The following is a 16764-nucleotide window of genomic DNA, read 5'->3' as shown; positions in this document are numbered from 1 at the left end:
CACAAAACGAAGGACCAGGGAGCCTCATCTACAGGAGTCACTCCTTTTACTTTATTGTCATGATATGCACTGCATGTGTGAGAGTAGTGTGTAAGCTACTCATGTCACGGTCGTTCTGTCTCTCTCTCTGTAGGTTTACTGTAACATGGAGGCAGCAGGGGAGGATGGTCCGTCATTCAGAGGAGAAAAGATGGAACCATGGACTTCCAGAGGACGTGGAAGGAGTACAAGATGGTGAGGAGGACAGGGTGGGATATCCTCACAGCATTCTTCTGATGTTGGTGAATACATACAGTGAGGGAAAAAAGTATTTGATCCCCTGCTGATTTTGTACGTTTGCCCACTGACAAAGAAATGATGAGTCTATCATTTTAATGGTAAGTTTATTTTAACAGTGAGAGACAGTTATAAATTATAAACAGTTATAAATTGATTTGCATTTTAATGAGGGAAATAAGTATTTGACCCCTCTGCAAAACATGACTTAGTACTTGGTGGCAAAACCCTTGTTGGCAATCACAGAGGTCAGATGTTTCTTGTAGTTGGCCACCAGGTTTGCACAAATCTCAGGAGGGATTTTGTCCCACTCCTCTTTGCAGATCTTCTCGAAGTCATTAAGGTTTCGAGGCTGACGTTTGGCAACTCAAACCTTCACAGATTTTCCCTCCACAGATTATCTATGGGATTAAGGTCTGTAGATTGGCAAGGCCACTCCAGGACCTTAATGTGCTTCTTCTTGAGCCACTCCTTTGTTGCCTTGGCTGTGTGTTTTGGGTCATTGTCATGCTGGAATACCCATCCACTACCCATTTTCAATGCCCTGGCTGAGGGATGGAGGTTCTCAGCCAAGATTTGACGGTACATGGCCCCGTCCATCGTCCCTTTGATGCGGTGAAGTTGTCCTGTCCCCTTAGCAGAAAAACACCCCAAAAGCATAATGTTTCCACCTCCATGTTTGACGGTGGGGATGGTGTTCTTGGGGTCATAGGCAGCATTCCTCCTCCTCCAAACACGGTGAGTTGAGTTGATGCCAAAGAGCTCCATTTTGGTCTCATCTGACCACAACACTTTCACCCTGTTGTCCTCTGAATCATTCAGATGTTCATTGGCAAACTTCAGAAGGGCATGTATTGTCATGCAGGTGAAAGAGGACCCAAACGCGACTTAACAGAAACAGAGTTTATTAATGCTCAAAACGGAATAACTGAAATCCTCTAGATTTGTAGAGGGGAAAACAACTGGAGAAGCGGCCACAGACTGCAGGTCGCCGGGTAGGCGCAGGCCGTAGTCAACTGAAACACCTGCTCACACGCAGCGTCTGAAGAAGGCACAAAACACGACAGGACAGGGTGATACACAATCACGGCAAAAAACACGACAGGACAGGGGCGAAACGCAATCACAGCATGGAATACAAAACAAGGAACCGACGGCACAGGAACGGAACACAAAGGAATAAATAGGGACTCTAATCAGGGGAAAGGATCGGGAACAGGTGTGGGAAGACTAAATGATGATTAGGGGAATAGGAACAGCTGGGAGCAGGAACGGAACGATAGAGAGAAGAGAGAGCGAGAGAGCGAGAGAGGGAGGGGAGAGAGAGGGATAGGAGGGAAAGAACCAAATAAGACCAGCAGAGGGAAACGAATAGCATGGGGAGCACAGGGACAAGACATGACAATAAATGACAAACATGACAGTACCCCCCCACTCACCGAGCGCCTCCTGGCGCTCTCGAGGAGGAACACTGGCAGCAACGGAGGAAATCATAGATCAAACGGTCCAGCACGTCCCGAGAAAGAACCCAACTCCTCTCCTCAGGACCGTAACGAAAAACGATAAAAAGGGAAACTAGGGTACTACTCTAAAAAAAAAATGAGAACTAGGGACAGACTGAGACACAGCAAGGGCAGGGACAAGAACAGGAGAGATGCGATGGCAGGGAACAGACTGAGACCCAGCAAGACCAGGAGCAGAAGCAGAAAAAAAATTACCAGACTTCTTCTGCGCGCAGTCTGAACACGCAGCCACGAAACGGCGCGTGTCACGCTCCTGAGTCGGCCACCAAAAGCGCTGGCGAATAGACGCAAGAGTGCCTCGAACACCGGGATGACCAGCTAACTTGGCAGAGTGAGCCCACTGAAGAACAGCCAGACGAGTGGAAACAGGAACGAAAAGGAGGTTACTAGGACAAGCGCGCGGCGACGCAGTGTGCGTGAGTGCTTGCTTAACCTGTCTTTCAATTCCCCAGACTGTCAACCCGACAACACGCCCATAAGGAAGAATCCCCTCGAGATCAGTAGAAGCCACAGAAGAACTAAACAGACGGGATAAGGCATCAGGCTTGGTGTTCTTGCTACCCGGACGGTAAGAAATCACAAACTCGAAACGAGCGAAAAACAACGCCCAACGAGCTTGACGGGCATTAAGTCGTTTGGCAGAACGGATGTACTCAAGGTTCTTATGGTCTGTCCAAACGACAAAAGGAACGGTCGCCCCCTCCAACCACTGTCGCCATTCGCCTAGGGCTAAGCGGATGGCGAGCAGTTCACGGTTACCCACATCATAGTTGCGCTCAGATGGCGACAGGCGATGAGAAAAATAAGCGCAAGGATGAACCTTATCGTCAGACTGGAAGCGCTGGGATAGAATGGCTCCCACGCCTACCTCTGAAGCGTCAACCTCGACAATAAATTGTCTAGTGACGTCAGGAGTAACGAGGATGGGAGCGGACGTAAAACGTTCTTTTAGAAGATCAAAAGCTCCCTGGGCGGAACCGGACCACTTAAAACACGTCTTGACAGAAGTAAGAGCTGTGAGAGGGGCAGCAACTTGACCGAAATTACGAATGAAACGCCGATAGAAATTAGCGAAACCTAAAAAGCGCTGCAACTCGACACGTGACCTTGGAACGGGCCAATCACTGACAGCTTGGACCTTAGCGGAATCCATCTGAATGCCTTCAGCGGAAATAACGGAACCGAGAAAAGTAACGGAGGAGACATGAAAAGAGCACTTCTCAGCCTTTACGTAGAGACAATTCTCTAAAAGGCGCTGTAGAACACGTCGAACGTGCTGAACATGAATCTCGAGTGACGGAGAAAAAATCAGGATATCGTCAAGATAGACAAAAACAAAAATGTTCAGCATGTCTCTCAGAACATCATTAACTAATGCCTGAAAAACAGCTGGCGCATTGGCGAGACCGAACGGCAGAACCCGGTACTCAAAATGCCCTAACGGAGTGTTAAACGCCGTTTTCCACTCGTCCCCCTCTCTGATGCGCACGAGATGGTAAGCGTTACGAAGGTCCAACTTAGTAAAGCACCTGGCTCCCTGCAGAATCTCGAAGGCTGATGACATAAGGGGAAGCGGATAACGATTCTTAACCGTTATGTCATTCAGCCCTCGATAATCCACGCAGGGCGCAGAGTACCGTCCTTCTTCTTAACAAAAAGAACCCCGCCCCGGCCGGAGAAGAAGAAGGCACTATGGTACCGGCGTCAAGAGACACAGACAAATAATCCTCGAGAGCCTTACGTTCGGGAGCCGACAGAGAGTATAGTCTACCTCGAGGAGGCGTGGTCCCTGGAAGGAGATCAATACTACAATCATACGACCGGTGAGGAGGAAGGGAGTTGGCTCGGGACCGACTGAAGACCGTGCGCAGATCATGATATTCCTCCGGCACTCCTGTCAAATCGCCAGGTTCCTCCTGAGAAGTAGGGAGAGAAGAAACGGGAGGGATGGCAGACATTAAACACTTCACATGACAAGAAACGTTCCAGGATAGGATAGAATTACTAGACCAATTAATAGAAGGATTATGACATACTAGCCAGGGATGACCCAAAACAACAGGTGTAAACGGTGAACGGAAAATCAAAAAGAAATAGTCTCACTGTGGTTACCAGATACTGTGAGAGTTAAAGGTAGTGTCTCAAATTTGATACTGGGAAGATGACTACCATCTAAGGCAAACATGGGCGTAGGCTTGTCTAATGGTCTGAAAGGAATGTTATGTTTCCGAACCCATGCTTCGTCCATGAAACAACCCTCAGCCCCAGAGTCAATCAAGGCACTGCATGTAGCACCCGAACCGGTCCAGCGTAGATGGACCGACATAGTAGTACAAGATCTAGATGAAGAGGACTGAGTAGTAGCGCTCACCAGTAGCCCTCCGCTTACTGATGGGCTCTGGCCTCTTACTGGACATGAATTAACAAAATGTCCAGCAACTCCGCAATAGAGGCACAGGCGGTTGGTGATCCTCCGTTCCCTCTCCTTATTCGAGATGCGAATCCCTCCCAGCTGCATGGGCTCAGTCTCAAAGCCAGAGGAGGGAGATGGTTGCGATGCGGAGCAGGGAAACACCGTTGATGCGAGCTCTCTTCCACGAGCCCGGTGACGAAGATCTACCCGTCGTTCTATGCGGATGGCGAGAGCAATCAAAGAGTCCACATCTGAAGGAACCTCCCGGGAGAGAATCTCATCCTTAACCACTGCGTGGAGTCCCTCCAGAAAACGAGCGAGCAGCGCCGGCTCGTTCCACTCACTAGAGGCAGCAAGAGTGCGAAACTCAATGGAATAATCCGTTATGGACCGTTCACCTTGGCATAAGGAAGCCAGGGCCCTAGAAGCCTCCCCACCAAAAACTGAACGGTCAAAAACCCGAATCATCTCCTCTTTAAAGTTCTGGAATCTGTTAGAGCAATCAGCCCTTGCCTCCCAGATAGCTGTGCCCCATTCTCGAGCCCGGCCAGTAAGGAGTGAAATGACGTAAGCAACCCGAGCTCTCTCTCTAGAGTATGTGTTGGGTTGGAGAGAGAACACAATCTCACACTGCGTGAGAAAGGAGCGGCACTCAGTGGGCTGCCCGGAGTAGCAAGGTGGGTTATTAACCCTGGGTTCTGGAGGCTCGGCAGGCCAGGGAGTAACAGGTGGCACGAGACGTAGACTCTGGAACTGTCCAGAGAGGTCGGAAACCTGAGCAGCCAGGTTCTCCACGGCATGGCGAGCAGCAGACAATTCCTGCTCGTGTCTGCCGAGCATGGCTCCTTGGATCTCGACGGGCAGTGTAACGAGCGTCTGAAGTCGCTGGGTCCATTCCTTTGGTCGGTTCCTTCTGTCATGCAGGTGAAAGAGGACCCAAACGCGACTTAACAGAAACAGAGTTTATTAATGCTCAAAACGGAATAACTGAAATCCTCTAGATTTGTAGAGGGGAAAACAACTGGAGAAGCGGCCACAGACTGCAGGTCGCTTCGGGTAGGCGCAGGCCGTAGTCAACTGAAACACCTGCTCACACGCAGCGTCTGATGAAGGCACAAAACACGACAGGACAGGGTGATACACAATCACGGCAAAAACACGACAGGACAGGGCGAAACGCAATCACAGCATGGTGAATACAAAACAAGGAACCGACGGCACAGGAACGGAACACAAAGGAATAAATAGGGACTCTAATCAGGGGAAAGGATCGGGAACAGGTGTGGGAAGACTAAATGATGATTAGGGGAATAGGAACAGCTGGGAGCAGGAACGGAACGATAGAGAGAAGAGAGAGCGAGAGAGTGAGAGAGGGAGGGGGAGAACCAAACAAGACCAGGGATAGGAGGGAAAGGGACAAGAACAACAAATAAGACCAGCAGAGGGAAATGCCAAAGAGCTCCATTTTGGTCTCACAGGGACAAGACATGATAATAAATGACAAACATGACATGTATATGTGCTTTCTTGAGGAGGGGGACCTTGCGGGCGCTGCAGGATTTCAGTCCTTCACGGCGTAGTGTGTTATCAATTGTTTTCTTGGTGACTATGGTCCCAGCTGCCTTGAGATCATTGACAAGATCCTCCCGTGTAGTTCTGGGCTGATTCTTCACCGTTCTCATGATCATTGCAACTCCACGAGGTGAGATCTTGCATGGAGCCCCAGGCCGAGGGAGATTGACAGTTCTTTTGTGTTTCTTCCATTTGCGAATAATCACACCAACTGTTGTCACCTTCTCACCAAGCTGCTTGGCGACGGTTTTGTAGCCCATTCCAGCCTTGTGTAGGTCTATAATCTTGTCCCTGACATCCTTGGAGAGCTCTTTGGTCTTTGCCATGGTGGAGAGTTTGGAATCTGATTGATTGATTGCTTCTGTGGACAGATGTCTTTTATACAGGTAACAAACTGAGATTAGGAGCACTCCCTTTAAGAGTGTGCTCCTAATCTCAGCTCGTTACCTGTATCAAAGACACCTGGGAGCCAGAAATCTTTCTGATTGAGAGGGGGTCAAATACTTATTTCCCTTATTAAAATGCAAATACATTTATAACATTTTTGACATGCGTTTTTCTGGATTATTTTGTTGTTATTCTGTCTCCCACTGTTCAAATAAACCTACCATTAAATGTATAGACGGATCATTTCTTTGTCAGTGGGCAAATAGGAGGGGATCAAATACTTTTTTCCCTCACTGTAGCACCAGGGATTAACATGGGTAATCGGGATCCCGGGGCATTACCAGGAACACTCTTCACGTTTACCCCCCAAAATACATGACAAGACCCGGGAAATTACAATAAAATTCCCCAATGTCTGCACTAATGAAATCCCTCAGCAAAAGATGAACAAAAACATTTATTGGACATTATCCAAACAGGTTGTCACATTGAAGCCTTTAGTCTAGCATATTTGACACAAAGTCGCTATAAATTCAAAGCGCACGCATAATTGACACTGCCGGTCGCTCTGGCCTGCACACATGACCCGAATACAGTTAATAAACCCCACAGGAAACCATACAGTGTAGCCTTTTAAAGAGCATGTGCCTCTTTCAGCTGTCATTGTAAATCTTCAGACAGTCACACATTTGATAGGCCTATGTACAATTCACTACATAAGCATCTCTGTCACAGGCATGAAGTCCGTTAACAAGGCATGAGGGAAAATTCTATATTCTCATCCTAGAACCTAGGCTATTTCCCTATCCAATTCCAATCCTAATGAAACCCAAAATCCTGACTCCTGTCTCACTCCTGTAACTCATTTTATTCTGTAATCCATAGGATGCATTATCAAAGCACGTCTCTCGCCTATGCATGTCAAAATACCTCTTTCCCCCCTTCTCCGTGCTCTCTCATAGAGAATGTGTGATCAACAAACGATATGAGAGTTGATATGGATATTAAACAGTCCTCGTTAAGATACCTTGATATTTAAACTATTTCCACTTCCTCTCCCTGTTATTCATGAGCTGATCTGCTATCGTTATAATCATCAACTTGATTTAGCCAAATATGGGAGGAGGAGGTTATCTAGCAAGTTTAGCAACTTTGGTCACTTGACTTTTGTTTGACTGCCGTTACAAAGAAACAGCGCTATACTCAGAGGGCGCTCTGTGGGGCTACATCTGAAATGTGTTGGCGATCAAAGATAGAGTAACTATCATGACTACACTTACATTTCATTTGCTCTGAAATCTTTCCATAGTGGCGCAGCCAAGCCGATAAGGTGGCACACTTCTTATTTGGGGAGAACCCTGGCATAGTGACCATCTTGGTTTTAAAAGGGCACTTCTGATTTTTGCAGTATTTCCCAGGACTCTCGGGATAAATAGGGATTATTCCCGGTATTGAAACTTTGTAGATTTTTGGGAAAATATGAATCTCTACATTGCACAACATTCCACCATATGAATGTATATGTCAAACTACAACAGAAAAAGGAGCAAGTACAAACGCATAGCACAAAATATATATATAGTACAATACTTTTGACCAGAGCCCTATGGGGAAATAGGGTGTCCTATTGGCCCTGGTCAAAAGTATTGTACTTTAAAATGAATATGGGCCATTTAGCACGAATCCACTGTGTTGCCACTGCCAGCCCCATTAGGCCTTGAAAGAGCCCTGTGGCTAAAAAGGCCTTGGCCTCTGAGCTGAGCAAGAGAGGACTGTCCTCCAGTCAGGGGCTAAGGAAGTGTGGAGTGTAGCCTGGCAAAGACGCTGGCATACAACGGGTATGTGTTCGCTCATTGACCCCTCTGTTGGGAGTGTTGCATAATGACGCTAATGGTCTCTGATTGAACACTTCTGAGAGAAAATGACAGGAGAGAGGAAACTGTTTAAGTTGAGTCTAAACATGGTGTGCTTAGATCACCATTCAAATGTTGATATATTGTAAAATGTCTCTGGTAAAGAAAGATTCATTCCAAGGTCTGGTCTAGTACTGGTGCTGCAGAATCCAACCTATCTATATCTCTATCTCTGTCTATATCTGTCTATATCTAAATCTCTATCTCTTTATCAATCAATCAAATGTATTTATAAAGCCCTTTTTACATCAGCAGATGTCACAAAGTGTTGTACAGAAACCCAACCTAAAACACCAAACAGCAAGCAATGTAGATGTAGAAGCACGGTGGCTAGGAAAAACTCCCTAGAAAGGAAGAAACCTAGAGAGGAACCCGGCTCTGAGGGTTGGCCAGTCCTCTTCTGGCTGTGCCGGTGGAGATTATAACAGTACATGGCCAAGATGTTCAAACGTTCAGTTCTCTGCTGCCTGTGACTGGAACGAATTGCAAAAATCGCTGAAGTTGGAGACTTTTATCTCCCTCACAAACTTCAAACATCTGCCTCACCAACTTCAAACATCTGCTATCTGAGCAGCTAACCGATCGCTGCAGCTGTACATAGTCTATCGGCAAATAGCCCACCCATTTTTACCTACCTCATCCCCATACTGTTTTTATTTATTTACTTTTCTGCTCTTTTGCACACCAATATCTCTACCTGTACATGACCATCTGATCACTTATCACTCCAGTGTTAATCTGCAAAATTGTAATTATTTGCCTACCTCCTCATTCCTTTTGCACACAATGTATATAGACTCTCTTTTTTTCTCTTTTCTTTTCTACTGTGTTAATGACTTGTTAATTGTTTACTCCATGTGTAACTCTGTGTTGTTGTCTGTTCACAATGCTATGCTTTATCTTGGCCAGGTCGCAGTTGCAAATGAGAACTTGTTCTCAACTAGCCTACCTGGTTAAATAAAGGTGAAATAAATAAAAAAATTGTTAAAAAAAAGATGACCAGCAGGGTCAAATAATAATGACAGTGGTTGTAGAGGGTGCAACAGGTCAGCACCTCAGGAGTAAATGTCAGTTGACTTTTCATAGCCAGTCATTCAGAGTTAGAGACAGCAGGTGTGGTAGAGAGAGAGTACAAAACAGCAGGCCCAGGACAAGGCAGCACGTCCGGTGAACAGGTCAGGATTCCATAGCTGCAGGCAGAACAGTTGAAACTGGAGCAGCAGCAGGTGGACTGGGGACAGCAGGTGGACTGGGGACAGCAGGTGGACTGGGGACAGCAGGTGGACTGGGGACAGCAGGTGGACTGGGGTCATCAGGCCAGGTAGTCCTGAGGCATGGTCCTAGGGCTCAGGTCCTCCGAGAAAAGAGAGAAAGAGAGTTAGAGTGAGCATTCTTACACAGGACACCGGATAAGACAGGAGAAATACTCCAGGTATAACAGACTGATCCTAGCCCCCCGGCACAAACTATTGCAGCATAAATACTGAAGGCTATATCTATCTCTATATCTATCTCTATATATCTCTCTATATATATATCTATATATATATAGAGATAGATAGATATAGAGATAGATATAGAGAGATATATATATATAGAGAGAGAGAGAGAGAGAGAGAGAGAGAGAGAGAGAGAGAGAGAGAGAGAGAGAGAGAGAGAGAGAGAGAGAGAGAGAGAGAGAGAGAGAGAGAGAGAGAGAGAGAGAGAGAGAGAGAGAGAGAGAGAGAGAGAGAGAGAGAGAGAGAGAGAGAGAGAGAGAGAGAGACAGAGACAGAGACAGAGAGAGAGATGTAGGGGCTGCAGGTAGCCTAGTGGTTAGAGCGCGGGGCCAGTAACCGAAAGGTTGGTGGATCAAATCCCCGAGCTGACAAGGTAAAAATCTGTCGTTCCGCCCCTGAACAAGGCAGTTAACCCACTCCTAGGCCATTGTAAATAAGAGTTTGTTCTTAACTGACTTGCCTAGTTAAAGAAATATATATTTATCTACTCATCATCTCCCTCAATTCACCACTGTCAAAAAAAGAGTAAAACACAGAACATAGTTATTATTATTTTTAAAAGAGAGGAAAACACAGAACAGAATTCCTTTAAAAAAAGAGAACAAAGAGTCACTGAGTAGAACATCCCTCTAACAGTCTTAATTCTACCTAGAACCATGTAGGGTTTGTGATCTTGTCCCTGTAGAAGAACCCGATATGACATTAATTATTTTTCTATAGCTCCATGTGTTGCTGGGACAATGACCTGCGACAGACTAGTGTCCTGTCCAAGGGGTGTACTTGTACATCAAGCTGCCTTACACTACAGAAACAGAAGACACATGTTCCTGTGCTGTTGTGTTGTTGCAGGGCTTTGGGAGTCTGTCTGGAGAACACTGGCTGGGGAATGAGTTTGTGTTCCTGCTGACCAGCCAAAGGCCCTACAACCTGAGGGTGGAAGTGACCGACTGGGGCGGACAGCAGGCCTTCTCCCACTATGACCGTTTCTACATCGGCAGCGAGAAGCAGAATTACAGGTGGGATACCAGCAATGTGTTCTGGGCCGTATTCTTAAAGAGTCTCACAGTAGGAGTGCTGATATCAGCTACAGATGTAGGATCTTAATTTGATCACTCTTTTGATGCTGAGAATTTACCTGCATAGAAGGAAATGCTAACTTGTGGTGTATTTGAGTTTTAAAAAAGCTTCTAAAGTTTGTCATTTCCACTTTGAACACTCAGACTTGATTTGCCCTAAAGAAAAATGTTTCATCCCTGACATAAATGTCCATTAATTATAATCCACATAATTCACGTTGCTGCAGGATTATTTTCCTGCTCTAGCAAACTGGCTCAAATTAAGATCCTACATCTGTATGTACCCTAAGTGGAGGAAATTAAGTTTTGTCACATCTCAGCGCATTGTATCATACCTACAGTACAGTTTTTAGGATCATAGGACATTCCCCACTAAATACGCCCACGTTCCTACTTAAATAGTCACTCAACTACTCAACTGTGGTTGCCTTTACTTGCTTCAGGACCTGCAGTATATTTTTAATGAAGTGGGAATGAGATATTGGACTTGGTTCTATCACTGACAATGATGTGCTTGGTGTTGTATTTCCATCACAGTAATGATGGTGAGGCACTGGTGACTCTGATCATGATTTGTAATCAATTCCATGTATACATTTTTCAGTTTGTGGACTTTATTGTCCATAATCCTTCTGATTGAGGCTTCTAGGACTTCAGCAGATCATAATTCTTACTTTTTCATTTATTGTGTTTCCAAAAACATACTGGATAATCTTTTTGAGTTCTGGAATGGAATCAATTTTGGTCTCTAGATTCTTATTTCATTGCCATTCTGTAATACTTGTCATGGAGATGGTCCAAAACAAACTATTGTCACACAGCTTCTTAGGGAAAGAGAGGCTCTGCCTCATTTCACAATGCCATTACTAACTAAATCAAATGTAAGATGGTAAAAGGGAATTATTATATTTCCTAGAATGATAACCAGCAAGCTTTGTCTCAATCTGATTTAGTTCACCCACATACGGACGTGTGATCACACAAACGAACACACTTGTACCATTTTTTGTTGTTGACCTGGCTCACATTTTTACTAACCAGTTAAAGACAAGGAAGGATGGAAGGATGTACAAAGATCTATTAGAGTAACTCTTGAGTAGCATTGAGAGGGAGAGTAAACAGAGTCCATCAGTGGAAATTGAAAAGTCATTTACAGTACATAGCAGTCAGTATATACTGTGTAATCCGTTATTGGGAATGTATGTAAATAATGACCATTATTTTAAACATGGTTTATAGAGGAAGATCACAGCCTTTAAAAGGAAAGCTATTCTATGGAGTGTGGCGTTTAATGGGCCTACACCTCAAATCCAATAACATGTTACTGGTTGTGTACACAAGGCTTGTGTTCCTAGCTCCAACAGTTCAGTAATACCTAACTAAATGCTGGTGTTCCTAGCTCCAACAGTGCAGTAATACCTAACTAAATGCTGGTGTTCCTAGCTCCAACAGTGCAGTAATACCTAACTAAATGCTGTTGTTCCTAGCTCCAACAGTGCAGTAATACCTAACTAAATGCTGGTGTTCCTAGCTCCAACAGTGCAGTAATACCTAGCTCCAACAGTTCAGTAATACCTAACTAAATGCTGGTTTTCCTAGCTCCAACAGTGCAGTAATACCTAACTAAATGCTGGTGTTCCTAGCTCCAACAGTGCAGTAATACCTAACTAAATGCTGGTGTTCCTAGCTCCAACAGTTCAGTAATACCTAACTAAATGCTGGTGTTCCTAGCTCCAACAGTGCAGTAATACCTAACTAAATGCTGGTGTTCCTAGCTCCAACAGTTCAGTAATACCTAACTAAATGCTAGCTCCAACAGTGTAATACCTAACTAAATGCTGGTGTTCCTAGCTCCAACAGTTCAGTAATACCTAACTAAATGCTGGTGTTCCTAGCTCCAACAGTGCAGTAATACCTAACTAAATGCTGGTGTTCCTAGCTCCAACAGTGCAGTAATACCAAAAATACATAACAATACACACACATCTGACAGCAAGATGGCGCCGATAGACATGGTCGCCCTGTTCATGGCTCCTAAGTAAACTTTGCAGCTCTTCAGACACACTGGGTTTCAGAGAGCCAGGCTGCCTTCTATAACTACAGTACTTCATGTGACACAGAGTCACTGTATAGGAGCCAAACACCTGGTCACCATAGCAGCCAAGCCACATTAATGATCAGCCTGACACTTTGATGGGTCAGATATATGACCACACAGAGGGACCACAGATAAATAGAGACGTTATAATTGATGAACACCAGTGTTCAGGTCAAGTTCAATTGTGATATGTATTAATTTCTTTCATTATCTGTGTCATTCATATTCATGTAATAGATGAATTAATTGAACAATGTTTGTTTAGTACGTTAAGATCATAGAAATGTTGTTTCTTGCTGTGAGGCCTGATGTGTTGAACTAATCAACCCTCTCAAAGTCTGTTGTACTGTATCTATGATGGTCTAACATAGACACAGTATTCAACATAGACACAGTATTCAACATAGACACAGTATTCAACATAGACACAGTATTCAACATAGACACAGTATTCAACATAGACACAACATAGTATTCAACATAGACACAGTATTCAACATAGACACAGTATTCAACATAGACACAGTATTCAACATAGACACAGTATTCAACATAGACACAGTATTCAACATAGACACAGTATTCAACATAGACACAGTATTCAACATAGACACAGTATTCAACATAGACACAGTATAGACACAGTATTCAACATAGACACAGTATTCAACATAGACACAGTATTCAACATAGACACAGTATTCAACATAGACACAGTATTCAACATAGACACAGTATATTCAACATAGACACAGTATTCAACATAGACACAGTATTCAACATAGACACAGTATTCAACATAGACACAGTATTCAACATAGACACAGTATTCAACATAGACACAGTATTCAACATAGACACAGTATTCAACATAGTATTCAACATAGACACAGTATTCAACATAGACACAGTATTCAACAGTATTCAACATAGACACAGTATACAACATAGACACAGTATTCAACATAGACACAGTATTCAACATAGACACAGTATTCAACATAGACACAGTATTCAACATAGACACAGTATTCAACATAGACACAGTATTCAACATAGACACAGTATTCAACATAGACACAGTATTCAACATAGACACAGTATTCAACATAGACACAGTATTCAACATAGACACAGTATTCAACATAGACACAGTATACAAGACCACTGACTAAGAATAGGGCCTCTCTCTTCTGTGAATTATCCATCACCTGGTTCTGGCAAGACCTGACACAGTTGACCACTCTGAATAGTCATAAACCTGGTTCTGGCACAGTTGTCTGAGTCTAAACCACAGTTGGAGCTGCCGCTGCTTGACATGCAGTGTAGTAGATGGGGACAAACAATGCAGGAGGAGGGAGTGCAAAGAGTTCACAGGGAAATACACAAACGGCTTGAGACAAACGAGGAAACCGACAATGTCCTCATAAACCAGGATGTTCTTTAGAAAAGCAACTGGTGTGATTGGGTTTTAATATAGTGTACGATAATTTCAAAGACACTTATTTGAAAGGGTACATATTCTTTGTAGTAGATTAGAAGAACAGTGTGGTGGTGAATTTATGTCCTCAAACGTTCACACAGTGAGAACAAGGGGAGGGACATTTTTGCCTTGAGTAACAATCTGTCTCATGTAGCCATACGAAACTAAACATATAATAATAAATGGAGTGTCTCGGATTTATGTACAGAATAATATGAAATGCTCTGAGACCAGGTTGCAAGGTACATATTATTTAGATTAGAAGAACAGCGTGGTGGTGAATTTCTGTCCTCCACCAGCAGCATTGTGTTTCTGCTTTATTTCCCTCTGTGTTTCCCTGGCGACTGTGTCAGGCTGTTCCTGAAGAGTCACAGTGGAACGGCAGGCAGACAGAGCAGCCTGGTCATCAACGGAGCAGACTTCAGTACCAAGGATATGGACAACGACAACTGCATCTGCAAATGTGCTCTCATGCTCACCGGGGGGTATGTCTGAGGTTAAAGTCCACATTAACCCCTAAACACATGCACTCTGTTTGTACTCCTGTAGAACTGAAACAACGGGATAAGTAGAAGCTATAAGACAACAACAACCACCCACCCACACTATGCTAGGTGAAGCTTTATCTCCCGTCTAGAAGAACTACAGAGCAGAGCCAGTTAGTATGTATTCAGCACTGGTACTGACATATCACAGCAGAGAATGGTATCTCAGCTGGTGAAGCCAGGTGGCAGCCCTCAGCATTTTACAGAATGATTGACACATGCCATGGCTGGTTTAGAAGTCCAGGGAACTGGCCAGCAGAATAAATCAAAATGACATTGAAATTCCTATTAAGAATGAATGTGAAGCTACAATCTCATCAGGATTTAGATCCAGAATGTACATCTGAAAATACATGACAAACATACATGTCTTTATCCTCTTATCAATGTCTAGAGCAGCATTTCCCAAACACCCCCCCCCCCCCAAGTAGCTGGTCCAAACATGTTGGGCTCACAGAGATTCTTGTAGACTATTTATGTTTTGTTAGTTGCCCTCATACTCCGCTCTCACCTGTAATGAAAGGTCAGAGGTCAGAATGGGGCAAAGCTATCCAAAGAGAGGAGTACTGGAGTCTGCTCTAGTGTTGACTACTTGGCGTTGCAACAAAGCTATCCAGAGATAATCAGAGGTTACAGGAAGGTCACACAGTTATGACTTTGATAGTTCTCTGATAGTGTAACATCATCAAGCCTAAAATCTATTTTCTCTGTTTCTCTCTACGTTTCTCTCTATGCCTTCAGGTTGGTGGTTCGATGCCTGTGGACCATCGAACCTGAATGGGATGTACTACAGTCATGGTCAGAACATGGGTAAACTGAATGGGATTAGGTGGCACTACTTCAAAGGGTCTAGTTACTCTCTCCGTGCTACTACCATGATGATACGACCAGCAGACTTCTGAGAGGACCTTTTGGTGACTGTCGTTGGGTATGTTGTCCATAGACACATTGGCATCATTAGTCATGTTTCCATCCAAATGTTTTTATGTGATAAAGTAAAGTACTGTCCAACAGGTGTGACGGAAACACAAAATAGAAGGTGGGATAATTGTTTGTACTTTGACTTAAAAAATAGCAACCTCATTTTGTTTTCTATGAGGAACTTGGATTCTGACTTTCTGGTGCTTACATGTCCTCTTGAAAGACATTGATTGTTTGAAACAGTATGCTTGAGCACCAGCTCTGCAATGAATCAAACTGTAGAAGTGGGTTACATGAAGAGGATATGAATGTAAGATTTGGTGCTTTTGAAAGACTTTAATTTGTTTGACTGTCACGTTCTGACCTTTATTTCCTTTGTTTTGTCATTATTTAGTATGGTCAGGGCGTGAGTTGGGTGGGCAGTCTATGTTTGTTTTTCTATGTTTTGGGGTATTTCTATGTTTCGGCCTAGTATGGTTCTCAATCAGAGGCAGATGTCATTAGTTGTCTCTGATTGAGAATCATACTTAGGTAGCCTGGGTTTCACTGTGTGTTTGTGGGTGATTGTTCCTGTCTCTGTGTTTTGCACCAGAGAGGGCTGTTTTTTGGTTTTCCACGTTTATTGTTTTGTAGTGTTCATGTTTATCTGTTTTTATTAAACATGAATCAATATAACCATGCTGCGTTTTGGTCCTCCTCTACTTCACCACAGGAAAATCCTTACACTGGCTTTCATTTCTCTTTTCATTTGACTCCCTTTCATTTCTCTTTTCATTTGACTCCCTTTCATTTCTCTTTTCATTTGACTCCCTTTCATTTCTCTTTTCATTTGACTCCCTTTCATTTCTCTTTTCATTTGACTCCCTTTCATTTCTCTTTTCATTTGACTCCCTTTCATTTGACTCCCTTTCATTTCTCTTTTCATTTCTCTTTTCATTTGACTCCCTTTCATTTCTCTTTTCATTTCTCTTTTCATTTGACTCCCTTTCATTTCTCTTTTCATTTCTCTTTTCATTTGACTCCCTTTCATTTCTCTTTTCATTTGACTCCCTTTCATT

General features: G+C 43.8%; 1 pseudogene; it reads left to right on the top strand.

The window, feature by feature from the left end:
• The window catches only part of LOC124021695, a 29109-nt pseudogene extending 12929 nt beyond the window's left edge, over positions 1-16180 (top strand).
• The last annotated feature ends 584 nt before the right edge of the window (positions 16181-16764 follow it).

The sequence above is a fragment of the Oncorhynchus gorbuscha genome, unplaced genomic scaffold (genome assembly GCF_021184085.1).
Source record: "Oncorhynchus gorbuscha isolate QuinsamMale2020 ecotype Even-year unplaced genomic scaffold, OgorEven_v1.0 Un_scaffold_1171, whole genome shotgun sequence".
Taxonomy (NCBI): Eukaryota; Metazoa; Chordata; class Actinopteri; order Salmoniformes; family Salmonidae; genus Oncorhynchus; species Oncorhynchus gorbuscha.
This window is presented reverse-complemented; position numbering and strand designations above follow the sequence as displayed.